Raw genomic sequence first — 16,108 nt, forward strand, 5'->3', positions numbered from 1 at the left:
TTTGCACATACTTTCTCCTACTTTACCATCTGTATATTAACTTTAGTCATGGTTTATTCATTCAGGAGAATGCTTTATTTTTTATGTAATAAAATTTGTCTTTTTTTTGCCATATGACTCAGTTTTTAAATTTTATTTAACAAGCCCTTACCCAAGCATAAATCACTATGCCTTTATGCTAACCTATTTTAAGTCTGTTCTTATAGTTGGTTTAAGGTATATATCTTGTTTTCTTTATCACCATATAGAAAGCCAGTCTTTACTATTTATTAAACACTATGCTCCATCCCAATCAAAGTACTCTAAATTCTGGATATTACATTCCGATATATACGCACACACAGAATTGTCCCCAATGAAATGGACACTAATACACTTTGTCAAAACTTGTCCATGAAAAAAAAAAAAAACAAGGAAAATATTTCAATTTTCCTGGCAAATTTCAATGCTCTTAACTAAGGGTTTGAAGTTTTCTTCAAAGACATTACTGTGGTGTGAATGAGACTATTTTCCTAAAACTGGAATATTTAGCTTTTGGTGGTAGAGCCCTGGTGAATAGCATTAGTGCCTTTATCAAAGAGGCCTGAGAGATACCCCCTCTTTCTACTCTTTGAGAACACAGCAAAAAGGTGCCATCTTTGAAAGCTGGCCCTCCCCAGATACTGAATCTGTCTGCTTCTTGGTCTTGAACACCTCAGTCCCTAATCTTGTGAGAAATCAATTTTCATAGTTTATATGAATGCTCAGTTTATGGCATTTTCTTAAAACAGCCCAAACAAACTAAGGCAGAATTTTTGTACACTCCTGGTAAATGCACTTCTATGTAATTTATAGTTCTCAATGCAATGCTTAATGGAATCATATTTAATTTTATGTTTATTTTGTTGCTGTCAGTTTAGATAAATGCTCTTGAATTTTTTAACTTTATCTTTCATGGGGAAACTTGTTAAACTTCCTTAGTTCTAAAAATTTGTTTGGCTCATTCTTTTTGATTTCCTACATGGATGATTATAACATATTAGGTGTTTTCTTCAACTCACTGTATAAAAATCTCCCAATATTGATGTTACATAAAACAATAAACGTGATTCATAAATATGAATCACAAATTCAGATCTCTCTTCTGAGTTGCAGTATACTCTGAGAGAACCTCAAATTCCACATGGATTTTTTTAAATAATATTTACCTGAAAAGTTGGTCTTTTTCTGCAGTTCCTTCAAAATGACTGACTCAATTTTCAATTCAACTGTACAAAGCATAAAATTGGAAGCCTTGCTACTTAAGAAAATGGAAAGCTGGGCATGGTGGATCATGCCTGTAACCCCAGAGGCCCAGGAGGCTGAGACAGGAGGATGGCCAGTTTAAAGGCAGCCTCAGCAAAAGTGAGGTGCTCAGCAATTCAGTCAGACTCTGTCTCTAAATAAAATACAAAATAGGGCTGGGGATGTGGCTCAGTGGTTGAGTGCCTCTGAGTTCAATCCCTAGTATCTCCCCATAACCCCATCCCCCGCAAAAACAAAACAAACAAACAAACAAACAAAAACCCAGAAGCCTAAATAGAATTCTTATATTTAAACTTCATACCCTGCACATTATCAAATTCTGACAATGTTATCATCATTTTTTTAAGTTCTTATTAATTGCAATCTCCCCCATCCTTCTTTTCCTTGTCTTTTTGTTTACTATTTTAACAGTGTCCTAATCATCTTTCTGGTATCCCCATCAGTGATTTTCTTCATTTTGTATTTTTTAACTAGATAAATCTTTTTTTTAGGGTAGCAAAGTTTGTTAAATCTGCACTCTTTCGATATCTGTTACCACATTCCCATGATTTTTGGAAGAAAAGCAAAAAGTCCTCATCACCTGAGATTCCTCTAAGGCTATTTAAATATAATACTTGACTTCGGTTTCTTACTATGACTTCTCCTCTTCTAAACTCTACAACTAATTATTAGGCTTCTAATAATTTTGACCTAACTGCATGCACAAGGTCTTTGTGTCAGAAATTTCTTACTATATTCATAACACCAAAAATAGCCAGGGTATTTTTCGGTGTTGGTTCCACATGCCCAGCACCTTCCCATAATTACATGATGACAGCCCAGCAGAAAAATGCTCTGTACTCCCTCTTTATAAAAAGAGAAAGAAATATGGATTTTCTCAATTTTTAATGGGAAAGAAGATCATTTATCTACCTCCCTTCTGAGAGAATCTACTTGGAGATAGTACTGAAGGGCTTTATTCTTTTATTCTTTAAACTTCTCCAGGAAAAGGATATTCAGTGCCTCTAGTGGGGGACAAAAATTTCCTAGGACCTAGGCTTTAGTCCCATCTTTGAAAATTAAACATATATTGTCTTAGTGAAGTACATTTCTCAGAAATTGTCTCACTATTTAATTTTTTTTGTAATTTTTATAACAGCATTTTTAATATATTTGAGAGAGATTTCACATAGATACATAGATTTGTCACCATACCATTCGTCTAAAGTGTAAAAATCAATTTTTTAAATATACTCAGAATTGTTCAGACATTACTGCAATTGACTTTAGAACATTTTCATCCCATCTATTTACAGTTATTTTCCATTTACCCATTCATCATTCCAAGTTCTACACAACTAATTGTTTACTTTCTGTCTGTATATATTTTAGTATTCTGGGTATTTCATAGAATTATAGAAAGGAATCATTCAATATGTGCTCTTTTGTTTGGCTTTTTTTCAAGTATCATACTGTGTTATGGTTTGCATGTGAGATATCCCCCAAAAGCTCATGTTCACACATGAGGAAAAATGATGGTGTTGTAAAAGTCTTGACCCAATTCTTGATTTAATCTCCTGATATGGATTAATCTGAAGTATTATGGTGTGGTTAGAGGAGGTGGGACTTGGGGAGTGGCTTCGATATATATTTGTATCTGGCCAGTGGAGTCTGTCTCTGCTGCATAATAACCCTGATGTGAGCTGCTTCCCTCTGCCACACTCTCACCATGATATTTAGCCTCACCTAGAGCCCTGAAGAATGGAGCCAGCCTTCTATGGACAAAGACCTCTGAAACTGAGAACCCTCTAATAAACTTTTCCTCCTCTATAATTGTTCTGGTGGGGTCCTTTAGTCACAGCAATAAAAAAGCTGCCTAAAGCATGCTGTTTTTAAGGCTTTTCTGTATTGAAACATATATTGACATTTCCTTCCTTTCTATGGCAAAAATAGTTGTCTATTATACAGATGTGCAACATTTTACTTATCCATATATTAGATAAAAGACATTTGGATAGTATCCACTTTGGGCTGCCACAGATACTACCAATATTCATTGACAACCTTCTGTATGGACACGCTTTAATTTTTTCTTGGATATACACTTAGGATTGGCGTGGTTGGGTGACATGGCAACTCTGAAAGTTTGAGGAACTGCCAGGCTGTTTTCCATAGAAGCTACACTATTTTGCATTTGCATGAGCAAGATATGAGGGGTTAATTATATGTCTGTCCTCACAAGCACCTTTTGTTTCTATCTTTTTTATATTATCTATCCTAGTAACTGTGATGTGGTACCTCACTGTAGGTTGGATTTGCATTGCCTTGACAGTTGAGAACATTGAGTGTCTTTAAATTGTCATGGAACCCTTATTGAGTATCAGGTGATTGTTCATGGACAGGGGTGATTTCTGCACTGTCAATTCTATTCTATTGATCCATCTCTCCTCATGTCAGTACCATGCAACCTTGATTATGGTAGCATTGTAGTATGTTTTGAAACAGGAAGTGTGAAATCTCTAACTTTGTTTTATTTATTAAAATGTATTAATTACTTGCATTTCCATGAGAATGTTAGGATCAGCTTCCATGTTTCTGAAAAAACAAAACAAAAACAAAATCGAAAAAACAGTGCGGATGTTGAAAGAGATTTGTCAATAGATTAATTTGGGGAGTATGTGGAGTATGCCATGGTCATAGTAGTAAATCTTCCAATCCATGGACATAGATGGTCTTTCTATTTATTTAGAGCTTTAATTTCTTTTGATGATGTCTTATAGATTTGAACTTCTTTTGTTACATTTATTTCTAAGTATTTTATTTTTTATGCTACCCCAGACTTTTTTATTCTTATTTTCATTTGAGATTGTTTATTACTAGTTTATAGAAATCGCTTATTTTTGTATCTTAATCTCGGATCCTGCATCCTTGCTGAACTCATTGATTAGTTGTAATTATTCTATTTAAAGAATCCTTTTGAAGTTTCTACATACGAGAACTTGTTATTGGACAAGAGATAATATTTTTTTCTCTCTCTCAAATCCAGAGGCTTCTTATTTCCTTTTCTTTCCTAATTGTCCCAGGAAGCCCCTTCAAAGTGATGTTGAATAGAAATGTCAAGGGAAGACATCTTGTTTGTTTCTTGATTTCTTTCGTTTTTATGTTTTTAAGGGAAAGGCTGTTTCTTTCATCACCAAAGATGATGTTAGCTGTGGGATTATTATTATTATTATTATTATTTTGTAGTTCCTTCTATCAGGCTGAGAAAATCCCTTCTATTTTTCATGTGTTGAGTACTTTTTAATAATGAAAGTTAAATTATGAAAATGCCATAGTTTTCGTTATTGTTCATCTTTTTTTTCTTTTCATTTGATTGCTTAATTTCTAGCAATCTAAGTTCACTGATTTCCTTCTTTCTTCCTTCTGACTTTCTTTCTATAAACCAAACAATACAAATGTTGATGCTGGTTATTATCTCAGGATCTAGAGACCTGTTCAGTTTGGGGGACAATCAGTGTGTGAATTTACTATTCATCTGTTTAAATTCCTGTTCTTCTGTCTGTTGAGCACCTGTTTACTTAATTGTTATGCATTTGAACTTAAATTGCTCCACATTATGTTCAATTAAAAGTTGAAGGGATACTTTTCCAGGCTTAGGGTTCAGGTTTATTCAGAGTCCAGAATACTCTTAGCTGGCTTTCTTTCCACCTTGAACTCTGTGTAAACTAGCTGAACTACCTTCTATCTTGTTGCTTTCATGGATCTGTCAGCCTCTTTCTGGCTACTTATCATCAGACTACACTGTTTATGAGGTTGGTTTGTTCTCAGTAAAGTCAGTTACTTTGAGTAGAGCACTCTTTGTTCTTATGGCCTGTCTCTCCCTCTGCATGCAATTTCTAAGACAATACTCTAGAGCTCGGAACATGGCGAGCAGTCTGCTTGTTTCTGATTGACCCCCCTGGTTTATAAGCAGGACACTTAATTGCATGGTAGCTTATGATTTTTTTGACTTCTATAGGCTGGTATGGAACCACTGCCCTATCAGCAAAGTGGATTGAATACAATCAGGGCCTCAGTATTCTCAATGTAAAGGGCTAGAGGAAGAATATCTATCTCGGATAGGGGATAGGTAGATTAAAGGAACCCCCAACATTTCAGCAACACTCATCTGGAATTTAACTTCTGAAATGTGGAGCTAGAAGGATGAGAAATGCTAGTGGTCTGGCCATCATGGAGAGACACAATAGTACTTGACTGGAAGGAGGTGACTGAGGTACTTCCTGTCCATACCTGTCCAGAGCACAGCTATGCCATGGTGGACTGCAGAAGGGAAGGGTCAGAAGGAAGGAGACAAAGTGGTAGATGCCAAAGAGTCTTTATGTTATTTTGAAAGTTTTAAAGATTTTCTCCAATAAATTATCTTAATTTTCTGTATGTCTTTACACAATTTCAAAAAAATACATATTACTATCTATAATTGTTTCACTGAGCAGTGATCCTATGCAGTTACTCACAGTATCATATTTTAGTAGAGAATCTTTCCTGTAATGAGTTGTCTTCCAGTGATTACTTATACCATGGAAACCTATTATCATGAAAATTACTGCAGAAAAACCTAACTGCAGATATAAGAATATTTTGTTTTACATTCACACATGAATTAAACCTGTTTACTCATTAAATCTTTAATTAAGTATCACTCTCATTCCAATTTTCCTGACTATCCAGGATTGATGAAATTGCTAGTATATATACTTTAAATTATTTATGACTAATGATTTTCCATTTTCCAGTTACTAATCAATCATTAATATGTTCATCATCCACTAACTCAAATCTTCTATCAAGGTATGATCTATGGAGTTTAGGCTTTTTTAAAAAAATGTTCTTTGTACTTGTTTTTATTGTTACCATCATGTTATGTCTAGCTAAAATAACAATGTCTGGTATCTGAAAATTTCCCAGTAAATATTTACTGAACTAATAAATAAACCAAAGGGAGGAAGCAAGTTTCAGCTCTAACAAGTTCTTTCAAACTAGCCCTATATTAATTGTTTTAGACCTATAAACTGCTATGGCAAAATAATTACTTATTACCACCTTTAAAGTCTGTTAGCCAGACCATTTTAACAAGGGATTATGAAGTGTGAGGATGTGTCCATATGTGGTTGTTTTTATGTTAAAGAAAATGGAAGCTTAATAAGAATTTTATTTTATTTTTTTTGATATGAGAACATAACCATAATTATCTGAATAAAGAAGTCAAAGGTAGACTCTTTAAAAAACTATTGGTATTTTGAAAGAAGATAGAGATTTGTTTTTCTTTTCTCACATATGCCATCCCCAAAGTAGTATGATCAGAAGCTATAGTGTAAGTGTGCAAAAATGATCAAGAAGGGGGGAGGGGGGAGAAGACCCTGGGTCATGGTGAGGCTTCCTATGACTCTCTAGCTCTGGAACTACTTTCCAATTAAGGATTATTGACATTGTGCATGTCCATGATGTAGTTTTCAAATGTGTTGGAGAGAAAAACAAAACATTAAAAAAACATGGTAAGAATTACCAATTAGGAGAGTGATGATAAGCATTGTTGTACCATAAATAAATCCATGTGAGTTACATGTAAATTTGATGATTTAATTACTTCTTAAGTAAATATTGCTAATGTTTGAAAAACATTTGCAAGATATCCAAAGTAAGAAAAGAGGAATCTTGGGGGTTTTGATGGAAAAAAGAATTCCTTAATATTTAAAAATTTTTGGTACATTTTATATGCTTAAATCAAAGTTTTATCTACTTAAAGATCCAGCCATGTCCTAAACATCATTGTTGTTTCTTTTTTCTTTTTTTTTGCCTCAATTTTGCTTTTTCCTTTGGTTTTCTTAAAATACTCTAGAATTTGCTTACTTATTATTTTGTCTTTCTACATTTTTTTTCTACAATGTCAACTGACTAATACAGATCTTTGGGTGGAGAAAAATGATCTATTATTTTATAAGAAGTAGGCTTTATTAATGTAAATGTGCTAGTTGTTATTGCTTTGAAAAGAACAGAAAATCAATTGAGGTGAGGAATGGGTTGCTGGCCTGTGAATTTTTATGTTGTTATTCTGTGTTTCTAAAATTAAGAAAATCACACTGAGGAATAGAATAAAAATTAAAAGGAAAATTGTTATTTCTTCATGTAGATTGAAGGCTTTTTTTTCTTTCATTTTATTTTCTTAGAGGGTAATCATTTCTACTTGCTACAAAAGACCTTTTTGTTAGAAAAAGAAGGGAATTGATTTTCCTTTTATTCCCAATGAAATAGAGAGGTCTGCAGAATAAAAGCACAATTATAATGAGTACAATTCTGAATTTTCATAATAATCATAATACCTAAAATTGGTATTAATCAAGTAAAAAGTATGTTGTTTCCATGTAATTTTAAGTACTTACAGCTAAGAGCCCACTGGATCAGGCCATAGAAATTCCCAGAAGAAACAAATTACAAAATTATTGGTTATCTCTATTAAACTCAGAATGATCAGTTTGTGAATTTACTACTCATAATCAAGAGAAAATTTCCTCACATTTGTATACAAAAAACCACAAACAAACAAACAAACAAAAACAACCATGTTTAAGTATCAAGTCTGTTCTGTTAACCAGATAATTTAAACCTAAATTTTAAAGAATTCCCAATGACTTCCTGAGCTTTCCAAGTTTCTGGGATGACAGGTATGTACCACCTTCCCTAGTTCAGCTATTCTTTTTGAATATATTTTCTGCCCTATATTATCTGACTTTTTTCCTATAAACCAAAAGATACAAATGTTTATGCTTGTTATTATCTCAAGATCTAGAGAACTGTTCATTTTGGGGGATGATCTGTATGTGAATTTATTATTCATAATCAAGAGAAAATGTCCTCACATCTGTATGTGAGGAAGTTCTGCAGTCATTCTTTCGTTCTCTTCTCTTTCAGCAATTATTTAGTAAAACTAAGCACAAAGGGATATCTTATCACAGTTTCTTAATTGCTTTGGAATTTATAGAAATGGGTTTAAAAAAATCTAAATCCAAAGAATTAAATTCCTGAGGATAGCATAATTGCTATTGGTCTACTTCTGGTCTTTAAAAGCTGTGAAATTCATTGCATAGTGCACATATTTATTAAAATGCAAAGAATAGTTAGCATAATTCAGGTTAAGTAACTATGCCATATTAAGTAATGGTATGTGTCCAAGGTCACATTTTATTTGCACAGTTTATCACCTAATTGGAAACACCCAGAGATTTTTCTAAATATTTTGATTTGCAAACTCTACCTGGAGATTGTGATTTAATTTAATAGTTCACAATCTTCATATTTACATTTTCAAGAAGAATTCTACACAGGACTTCTGGCCTAGCCAGACTACACGAACCCATTTTCTCTACTTTTCCACATGTATCTATAAAATTTGGAAATAGGCTAAGAGAAAACTGAAGAAAAATCTGGAAAGGTAATAACTGGTCCAAAAGCCTATTTCTGAGGATTACTACAAAGGTGTCTTACCCTACAACCAGCAGAGGATGGCTTCTCAGGCTTAGCATGTTCTGACCTCCAGCCTAGCATCAGAGGATTCTTGACCTGGATTGAAGGGAAGTCCTTCTGACAGCATTTAAGGAGCCTTAAACCATGTGAACACAGTAGGAGCCTGGCCAAAAGCAGACAGAGGGCACTCTCCTGCACCTGACATTCTCCTTTTTGACAGAGATCTGAAATGGCTAAGCCAAGACAGCAAAAGAAAACCAGCTGCAGAAAGTGGCCTGATGTGTAAGAAATATCTTCATACTCATGAGCCTCAGATTTCCCTCCTGGCCTTAGAAACACCAGGGTAAGCATACAGAATAGGAAAAGGGGCACAATCACTGCAAGCAGGTTGGGTAGCAGAAGCAACAAAATGATGGAAACATCCAAGTAGCCTGGGAATCCTTTTTTGTCTCACTGGCTTAGTCCCCCACTTAGTGGGAAATACCTAGAGGATATTTTGTTGTGGTAATGCCACTTCTTTCATCAAGAATCACCTTATCCTGGGAAACCTCTTCAGCCCCAGTATGTGCCCCATCTTACCCATCGTAGCAGAAACCAAGGGGATTGCCACTTGAATGAGAAATGACAATCACTTAATGCAATCACTAGGACAAGAAGGATGTTGGGATTACATGACAAGGAACTGAAGGCAACTGTCTTTAATTGAAACCAATAAAGCAAAAATATGAAAAAAAAGAAATAGATTTTATTATAAATGAAATGAAAATTATGGAACTAAAAACAGAATAATAAATAAAATAAATAAAATTTAAAAAATAGGCCAGGCATGGTGGTACATGCCTGTAATCCCAACACTGTAGGAGTCCAAGACAGGAAAATCATGAGTTCAAAGCCAACCTCAGCAAAAGCAATGTGCTAAACAACTCAGAGTGAGACTCTGTCTCTAAATAAAATACAAAAAAAAAAAAAATAGGGCTGGGGATGTGGCTCAGTGGTTGAGTGCCCCCGAGTTCAATCCCTGTTACCCTCCTAAAATAAATAAATAAATAAATAAATAAATAAAAATAAGCCTTTGATTGGATTCAATAATAGAGAAGACACAAGATAGACTAAATTTAAGGTTAGAAATTATAGATTATAGCTCAGTTAAAAAAAACAGAAAAATATAGATTGAAAAAATGAAAAGGTCTCTAGATCCTGAGATAATAACAAGGGTAAACATTTATATCATGTGGTTTATTGAAAGAAAGTCAGATAGTATGTATCAGAAAATATATTCAAAAAGAATGGCTGAACTGGGGATGGTGACACATAACTTTTATCCCAGTAACTTGGGAAGCTCAGGCAGGAGGATTGCAAGTTTTGGTTTTTCTTTTTTTCTTTTTTTTTGTACTTGGGGTTGAACCCATGGACACTTAAGTACTGAGCCACATGACCAGCCATTTTTAAAATATTTTATTACAGACCAATTTGATTACTAGCAGATTTGCCACCTGATCACATGGAGGCCAGAAGGAGGTACACAGTATTTTTCAAGAGCTTGGAAAAGAACAATCACCCACAGATTATATAACTGTCTAAACCCTTCTGACAGAATTCAAGAGAAATTGAAGCATTCTCAAAATTCTCAGATAAAGGAAAATTGTCACAAATTTACCTTTACTTAAAGATGGATTAAGTAAATTATTCAAATATAAATGGAAATAATAAAAGCATTTGCTTTAGAGCATCTGGAAATAAGTGAAATAGTTCAAAATATCCTATGCAATACTATGAAAGGACTGGTATTGTGATGCCTCCTTCTTCATTCTTCTTGCTAAAGATTGCTTTGGCTATTCTGTATCTCTTATTTTTCCAAATGAATTTCATGATTGCTTTTTTTTCTATTTCTATAAGGAATGATGTTGAGATTTTAATTGGAATTGCATTGAATCTGTATACAGCTTTGGGTATTACGTCCATTTTGACAATATTAATTCTGCCTTTAAAAGATGTGAGATCTTTCAATCTTCTAAGGTCTTTTACTATTTCTTTCTTTAAGTGTTCTCTGGTTTCCATTGTAGAGGTCTTTCACCTCTTTTGTTAAATTGATTCCCAAGTATTTTATTTTTTGAGGCTATTGTAAATGGGGTAGTTTTCTCTTTCAGAGAGTTCATCACTGATGTATAGAAATGCATTTGATTTTACGGGTCTGGATTTTATATCCTGCTACTTTGCCAAATTCATTTATTAATTCTAGAAGTTTTCTGGTGGAGTTTTTTGGCTACTCTAAATATAGAATCATGTTCAAGGCAAATAATGATAGTTTAAGTTCTTCTTTTCCTATTTGTATCCACTTAACTTCTTTAATCTAATTGCTCTGGCTAGAATTTCAAGGATTATGTTAAATAGAAGTGGTGAAAGAGGGCACACCTGTTTTATTCCCATTTTTAGAGGGAATGCTTCCAATTTTTCTCCATTTAGGATGATGCTGGCCTTGGGTTTAGCCTAGATAGCTTTTATAGTGTTGATGTATGTTCCTACTCTCCCTAGTTTTTCTAGTGCTTTGAAAATGAAATGGAGTTGTATTTTGTCAAATGCTTTTTCTGCATCAATTGATATAATCATATGATTCTTATCTTTAAGTCTATTGATGTGATGAATTATGTTTATTGATTTCCGTATGTTGAACCTACTTTTCATCCTGGAAGAATGAACCCCACTTGATCATTGTGCACTATTTTTAAATATGTTTTTGTATGCAATTTGCCAGTATGTTATTGAGAATTTTTGCATCTATGTTTATGAGGAATATTGGTTTGAAATTTTCTTTCCTTGATGTGTCTGCCTGCTTTTGATATCAGGATGATACTAACCTCATAGAATGAGTTTGGAAGGTCTTCTCTTTTTCTATTTCATGGAATAATTTGAGGAGTATTGGTATTAATTCTTCTTTGTAGTCTTATAGAAATTGGTTGTGAATCTGTCTGGTCCAGGGCTTTCTTGGTTGGTTTTTGATTGTGTCTTCTATTTCCTTGCTTGAAGTTGATCTTCAAGTTTGGGCTGATCATATGCCTGACTCAGTTTGGGCTGATCATATGCCTCTAGAAATTTGTCAGTGTCTTTAAGGTTTTCTATTTTTACTGGGGTATAAATTTTCAACATAGTTTTTAGTTGTCTTCTGTATTTCAATAGTGTCAGTCTTGATATTTCCTTTTTTTATATTAATTTGAGTTTTCTTTTCTCCTTCTTTTTGTTAGCATTGTTAAAGATTTGTCAATTTAATTTATTTTTTCATAAACACCACCACAAAGATATAGTAACAAAACAGCATGATATTGGCACCAAAAGAGACTCATAGAACAATGTTACAGAATAGAAAACATAAGACAAACTTACATAAATACAGTCACCTCATACTAGACAAAGGTGCCAAACACATACATTGGAGAAAAGATAGCTTCTTCAACAAATGATGCTGGGAAAACTGGAAATCCATATGCAGCAAAATGAAAATAAACCCTTATCTCTCACTATGCACAAAACTCAACTCAAAGACCAGGAATTAGACCAGAAACCCTGTGCCTAATAGAAGAAAAAGTAGGTCCAAACTTTATTATGTTGGATTAGGCCCCAACTTCCTTAACAAGACTCCTAAAATTCAAAAAATAAAATCAAGAATCAATAAATGGTATGGATTCAAACTAAAAAGTTTCTTCTCAGCAAAAGAAACAATCAATGAGGTGAAGAGACAGCCTACATTTTGGAAGCAAATTTTTGTCACACACATGTCAGATAGAGCACTAATCACCAGGGTTTATAAAGAAAAAAAACACCCCCCCCAAAAAAATCAAAAACAAACAAACAACCCAATCAATCAATCAGTAAGAAACTTAACAGACACTTTCTCTAATAAAGATATACAATTGATCAATGAAAATATGTAAAAATGTTCAACATCTCTAGTAATTAGAGAAGTTTAAATCAAAACTACTCTAATATTTCATCTCACTTCAGTCAGAATGGCAGTTATCAAGAATACATAACAATAAATGTTGGTAAGGATGTAGGGGGAAAGGCACACTCATACATTGCTGGTGGATTGCAAATTGGTGCAACCAATCTGAAAAGCAGTATGGAGATTCCTTAGAAAACTTGGAATCCAACCACCATTTGACCCAGCTCTCCTACTCCTTGTTTTATTACCAAAGGACTTAAAAAATTGCATACTATACTGACGCAACCACTTCAATATTATAGCTGAACAATTCACAATAGCTAAATGGTGGAACCAACCTAGAAGCCTTTCGATAGATGAAAGGATAAAGAAACTGGTATATAAACACAATAAAATATTACTATATATAATGGAATATTACTCAGCATTAAAAGAGAATAAAACTTTGGTATTTGCAGGTAAATGGATGGAGTTGGAGAACATCATGCTAAGTGAAGTAAGCCAATCCCAAAAAACCAAACGCCAAATGTTTTCTCTGATATAAGGAGGCTGATCTATAATGAGGAGGAGGGGGTGAGGAGCATGGAAGAATTTGGTTGGGCCAAGGTGAGGAAGAGAAGGGGAGAGGGCATAAGGGTTGGAAAGATGATGGAATGAGATGAACATCGTTATGCTATGTACATGTTTGACTGTATATGTGGTGCACCTCTACATGGTATACAACCAGAGAAATGAAAAATTGTGTTCCATTTGTGTACAATGAATCAAAAAGCTTTCTGTCATGTATAACTGATTAGAACTAATAAAAGTAATTTAAAAATACTACAAAATAATATCAGAATCTGATAGATACACACATATGTCCAAAATTATAAATGAATAAAAATACAATTTTAAAAATTGCAGAATAACTATGGTAAGAAAAAAAGAAGATAAACTGAAGGAAAGAAATACAAGTAGGAAATAAAATTATCTGCATTGCTAACATGACACTAATCACTTTAGACTGCATTCTAATTGTGTGAAACAAATGGGTAGAAGGATAATAAAATACAATGCAACCATTTGAGCTGCATTCATGAGACTCATTTTAAATTTAGTTAAATAGGTAGAAAGTAAATGAACAGGAGAACATATTACACAAACATTTTTAAAAGTAGAATTAATAACAAAACAAATTAGAAATGAAAATATACATTACATAATTAGGAAAATATTAATAGTCTATTAAGACAACATTCTAAAATGCACATGCCACATATCAACTAAAATAGTCTCAGAATACATAAAGAAAAAAATTTGGAGTTGAAAGAACAAATAGACAAATCCAGAATTAGAGCTGGGTATATCAACACTCTCATCTCAGAAACTGATAGATGTATTAAAACATCAGTAATAGTATAAAATCTGAACGACACAATCCAATTGACATTTATATAGAAAACTAAACAATTATATCAGAATACCATATTTTCAAGCACATAAATTAGACCATATTCTTTTTATCAAGTTTGCCTTAAATCAAATATAAACAAATTTAAAAGAAATGAAATCATACAAATGTATCTTCAATCATAATGAGCTTAAGCTATATCTCACAGACATATATCCAAGCACAAGAAAGTTAAAAAATAAAACATACTGTATATAATCAGTGTACCCTAGAGGAAGATACAAAGGAAATAAAAGAAATATCAAGAACTGAATTAAAATACAAACAAAACACATAGAAAAATTTGAGATATATATCAAATTTATATCAAACAAGAAGGAATTTTATAGCACTAAATGTTTACATTATAAACAAGGCAAGGTCTTGAATAAGTATCCTAACTTTCTTTTTTAAGATATAAGAGAAGATTAAAATAAATACAATGCAAACAACAAATGAAATAATAAAAATCAAAACAAAATAGAAATATAATTAAACAATATAGCAAAATATAATGCCAGTATTACAAAAGCCACAAAAATATAGTAATAACAAAAGGAAAATAGAACATACCAATATCTCTCACAAAATTAGACACAAAACTTCTCAAAGTACAGATAATCTCTGATTTATGATGGCTTTAAGATATTTGACCTTCAGATGATGTGAAAGCAATGCATATTCAGTAAAAGCCAAACTTGGAATTTTGATTTTGGATCTTTTCCTGGGTTGGCAAAATAGGGATTAACTGAGTGGTAACTGAAGTGGTAGGGTGTAGGAGGAGGTGGGAATTGGGATGTGGCTTTGGTATACATTTGTATCTGGATGGTGGAGTTTCTTGCTCTGTTCTTTAATCACCCTGATGTGAGCTGCTTCCCTCTGCCACACTCTCCTGCCATGATGTTCAACCTCACCTGAGGAATGGAGCTGGCCTTCTATGGACTAAGACCTCTGAAACCATGAGACCTCAAATAAACTCTTCCTCCTCTATGATTGTGCTGGCGAGTCCTTTAGTCACAACAGGGAAAAAGCTGACTAAAACAGTTATGGAACGGTTAGTGTTTGGTATATGGTTACTTTAAGTTTAGATTAGGTTTAATCATAGCATCATATTAGGAATTATCTGAATTAGAATTGGAAAAGTGTTATGGAGTAAGTTTAGAGAGTTTAGCGTTAGGATTCATATTAGTGGGAAGGGTAAGTGTTAAGGTCACTATTTTGATTAGAGTTGGAATTAGCATGTATTACTTTACATACTACTAATTGTATAAATTATCCTAAGCATTGCTTGATACTTTAATATGATGTTTAGAGATATATGTAGAAGATACTATGTGCGACTGCAGTGTAGTGATGCTGTCTCTAGAGCCATGGTATATCTGTTTAGTTGTGTGTACTGGATGTACAATTTTACTTTGTGTATCTATGTGAAATAGCATGTTTTGTACCATTATGTGCATATGAGACTCTACAAAATGAAATATATTGGGTTAAGGATATGGTTAAGAACATGTTGTGTTTAGGATTAGGACTGTACTATGCTTAATCTTAGGGTTAGGTTTAGAGGCTTTAGGGGCTAACTTTGTTAACAGTAACATTTTTCTAGTTGTTTGTTGTGATATTTTCAATTCAATAGGACATGGGGAATATATGATAAAAGAATGTATGTAGCAGAGAATATGTGCTATCAGAAAGAGGAAGCCTACAAAATGTGTTCATTTTACTGAAGAAATATCAAGAAAGCCAAAAAAAGGTAAAAAAAAAAAAAGTGGGGGGGCGGCATAAAGGAGAGAGATAGCAGATAATACATGGTTTTGTAAACTGGAGTTTTTCCAAAGGATTGGAGTTTGATTTTATTCTAAATATCATGGGAATTTATGAAAAAATTGACCAAGTGAGTAAATACTGTATGATTAAAATTTTGAAAGAATCTCTGGTTTTTATATAGAGAATACATT

Source organism: Urocitellus parryii, chromosome 12, assembly GCF_045843805.1.
Source record: "Urocitellus parryii isolate mUroPar1 chromosome 12, mUroPar1.hap1, whole genome shotgun sequence".
Taxonomy (NCBI): domain Eukaryota; kingdom Metazoa; phylum Chordata; class Mammalia; order Rodentia; family Sciuridae; genus Urocitellus; species Urocitellus parryii.